The sequence below is a fragment of the Bombus impatiens genome, unplaced genomic scaffold (genome assembly GCF_000188095.3).
Source record: "Bombus impatiens unplaced genomic scaffold, BIMP_2.2 scf_0647, whole genome shotgun sequence".
Classification (NCBI taxonomy): domain Eukaryota; kingdom Metazoa; phylum Arthropoda; class Insecta; order Hymenoptera; family Apidae; genus Bombus; species Bombus impatiens.
Window position 1 is genome coordinate 1,213,310 of NT_177066.1, and position 3,921 is coordinate 1,217,230.

The following is a 3,921-nucleotide window of genomic DNA, read 5'->3' on the forward strand; positions in this document are numbered from 1 at the left end:
GTTGAAAGCGGGAACGCACGAGGGAAGGTCACGACGTTGGTTCGCGAGACAGCCTGGTATGACGTGACGAGAGGAAAACGCTTTGGTGCACTTCCATCGCGAGTATTCCAGAAAGGAAATCCACCATGAGAGCGTCTCGAGTAGCTGCGCTGTTGATCCTCTGTTGCGCCATCGGTGAGTCGAGTTTCTTAATACTAGCGCGTTTCCACGCGATTACCGTTTTTCCGATAATTTCTTCCTCGAAACAAATCCGTTTACGTCGAGGTCCCTCTCGAGCTTCTTTCGCTACTCTCGTCGAGACTTCTCGACCGATCGGATCCATAGATCGCCACGTTTGCAATAGGAAAATGCCGCGAAGCGAGTCGTCCGACCGCCACGCGCTAACTTTTCCAACCGTGTCGTCATATAGCAAATTGATTCAATCTCGAGTGATTGCCGCGCGTCACCGATTCTCGCGCGTTTCGTCGATGCTCGCTGTTACGGACGGACACTCGTATCGTAAACCAAGATTAATTGCACTTTCACGGTCGATCGGCGTCGCAATTGCTTTATAAAAGAAATTAAATTGTGATTTATACGTCTGATTTCGAGCGTGGTTAGTGGTGTGTTCCTTTTAAGGAGTTGCTCCAATCAGGACGCCGTTTTAAGGCCGTTTACTTTCTCGACCGTAAGATGTAAACTCGTAGAACGCGTAGCCTTGGCGGACGCGACCGCGAGCGTACGCGCGAAATTAGGTGAAAGCCGGTTCGCAAGCGAAAAGGTAGAATTTCGTTGGAAAGACGAATGCGTGACAACGATCGGCGGATAATTAAATTAGCCGTTAGGCGCGGGGGTATCGACGGTTAGAAATGTCGCGTCGTTTCACGCAACCTTTCGATAGACCGTAGAGGCAGCGTTCGAGAGGCCACGTTCGCCGAAGGATAAATTTAAAACGAACGAAACACGCGCGCTGCTGCTACGTTTCGACTCTCCGAACCGGCACGGCCTATGCTCGAAAAGGTTAAAGATCGATCGTCTCGGCAGATACCGCACCGGCGAGCCCTCGCTTTACGTCCGTCTCTTATCCGAGTAACGCAGTGCCGCCTCGCGTCGTCGTTGTCCGAATACGTCGAATAAAGTCGAAACAACCTTGTGTACACGTAGCCGTATTTAATCGCCAACGAGATATATCCTTCCGCGACATATTCTCTTCTCGTAGGAAGATACACGCCGCGTACAATTGGAATTACCGTCGCGCGTTCCTCCTACCGTAATTACGTCAGTTACAGTGCTTGTTGCAGTCGCTAAGGAAAGTCGGTGCCGCGACGTCGGTGCGGTGACGCGAGATCGCGACGTAAAAGCGTAATCCGTTTTAAAGCGGAAGCGCCTGAAACGTTCCGAATGAAAAGTTGCCGGCCGGTTTATCTACCGGTGAAACAAAATCGTCGATAACGTTCGTCGATTCGTTCCTCGTCGGAGGAGTAGCCTTTTTTTTTTGTTGGAATTAGTCGGCGGAGCGACGAATCTCGGCGATCGTAACCTCGTGTAATTGGTACGGTGTTTGATACGCGCGTCTGTATGCGAGCAACGATTCTTGGCCATCTGTGTGTCCGATTTGATTCGCAGATACGCTCCGCTTAAAACGTACGATTTGTTGGGAAAACGGACGATCGGTTCTCGGAGAGGGCATCGGTTCGGCCGAAACAGAGCAGCACCGTCACGTTCCTACTCTTGCCACCGTTTAACGTTTCGTTGCACCGCGAGATCGATGCTCGTTAGTGGGATCGCGTGAAATCCGTTTAAAGGATATACCGTACAGTACGATAGGTTTCTCGTTGCCGCTCCTACGATCGATATTATTCGCTGCTTCTCGCCGATCGATCGAAATAGGAGCTTACGCTCACCTCGATGCGATAATCGACCAGGCGTTGCAGGCGTCTGTTGCGAACATCCTCGTACAGCGTAAAAATATTTTCACGTTCCGCGTCATGCATATTTTTACACGGCGCGTCAGTCACACGCGAGCGGTCGGCTTTCGGCTGCGCGACGTTAAATGCGACCCGGTGAATTACCACGTAAGGAGTATTGGATTCTGCTGCGTTCGGAGCCGAGCCGAGCCGAGCCGAGCGCTTGATAATGCCGGCAATGGATCTCGGATTTCGCTTCGGCTCGCGTAACGTTTCGTGCGGAACGCGTCAAGTGGAAACGAAACTGGAATAGCTACATCGAACACGGTCGAGCCTTTAATCCCGTTTTCTACTAATCCTGTTTTTCCTCGCAAATGCTCGCGAGCCACGTTCGCCCTGTTCCGATCGTATTCGACGCGTGCGAGCGTTTAACGCGCCTCTCGCGGCATCGGCATCGAGAAAAACGAACGGAAAGAAGAAAACGAGTGGAGGAAAAATCCTTGTTTGCGATTGCCCGATGGCTTACAGACGGCTATAACTCATGCACCGGTGAAACTTTTGCCAGTTTAGCGAGCGACGGAGAGAGAAGAGACCGAGTCGCGTTGTCAGGCCGATCGATTTACGATGAAAATAACGGAATCGGTAGCTTATGGGTCGGCGGAAGGAGCGAAAGGAAAGTGGAAAGAGCGTAAAGGCAGTCGATCGCGAAAGGTCGATCCATGGAACTTTGTCGTCGACATCGGTGAGAAGTGGCGGAAAATCGTGTAAGGAGAAAAGTTGGATCGCCGTCTCCGTCGCTTCCACGGACAATGGATTTTATCGTTGGTTGTAATTCTCGGTCGTATCGGTGTACGCTTCTCGTTTCTCCTTTCCCTCTTTCTCGTCCCCTTGCTCGCAACTTTTCATCGCGACAGCCTGACAAACGTGTTGCCACCAAATTTCCCGTTATCCGAACTGCGAGTTCCGGCGAATTTAAAGAATCGTTAGCCGAGGTTAAGTGGCGCTCAACCAGACTAAACTAGTTCGATTCGTCGAAGCGTTATCGGGCGAAACGAAAGCAGAATGCGCCTGCCTCTGTACGAGCAGGTTGCCCGGCCTCCGTGTCAGCTGCGATAACTTAATTAGCGGATCGACGCAAATCGGATTAATGCGTCTTGCAGCTGCACGATACCAACAAATCTTGGTTAAACTCGGTATCTTAATGGCTTTAAGATGTCAGAACTGGCGCGGCCTGGTTTGAGGTTTCCTTCGCCAGGCCGTTTGTTGCCGTGTTACGTTTGATACGTCATAAAGGTTCGCGGAACAGCGAGTTTCCTCCTTGTCAGACGCAACGCCACATCGTAGCGCGATACTCCGGATATCCTCGTTTCCTCTCTCGTCGGCAGAGATCATCGAGCTTTCGAGAGTACGGGCCGGTTCGTAGAAAAATTAAGCGGCTTTTCGATGGAACGCGTTTTACCTTTCAATCGTCGCACGAAGGATCGTCGATCGAAACGCGTCGACGAACTTAAAATTCCAGCGGCGATTTCCGCTCCATCTTTGTCGACCGAACGATTACGCGAATTCGGGATCGGTCGCGTATGACTCGAATCGATAATCAACCGGTGTTAGGGCGCGGTAGTCGAGCGATTCTCTAAAAAATCGACCCGCGGAAACAACGCTCGGCTAAGAGTCGTTTATCGTGCTTCGGACCTCGGTCATGTACCTTTCTTGAAAGCCAGAATTCCGTTCGGTGGTCTCCGGGCTTCGTTCCTATCGCGAACCCAACGATTATTTCTTCACGCGTCGTTCGTCTCGTCGTTTGCTCGTAGCCAGTAGCGAATCGTCAGCCTCTCGACGTTCCACGCCGATCTATTTTTCGTCGAAACGGAACCATCTTCCCGTGGTATCGCGCGGTCGCGTTTGAACATTCGTCAGCAGGCACGAACCATTAAATCCGACCCGATTGTTAGCGAGCTGCTGCCGTTGCAGCTTGAAAACGTGTACAGTACTCGCCGTCACCGTCGCCGTCTCCCTCGTCACCGGCGTCGTCGTC

At 51.7% G+C, this 3,921-nt stretch overlaps 1 protein-coding gene and 1 long non-coding RNA gene across 2 annotated transcripts in view; one reads left to right on the plus strand and one right to left on the minus strand.

Moving 5' to 3' along the window:
* Nucleotides 1-3,921, plus strand: part of LOC100742105 (cysteine-rich motor neuron 1 protein-like) — a 159,018-nt gene that overhangs the window by 68,330 nt on the left and 86,767 nt on the right. The gene's annotated exons all lie outside the window — the stretch shown is intronic.
* LOC117152098 overlaps nt 41-3,921 on the minus strand; it is a 28,728-nt gene continuing 24,847 nt past the window's right edge. The window contains exon 5 of the long non-coding RNA XR_004462345.1: nt 41-194. This is a non-coding gene — a long non-coding RNA (uncharacterized LOC117152098). The remainder of the gene's footprint in view (nt 195-3,921) is intronic.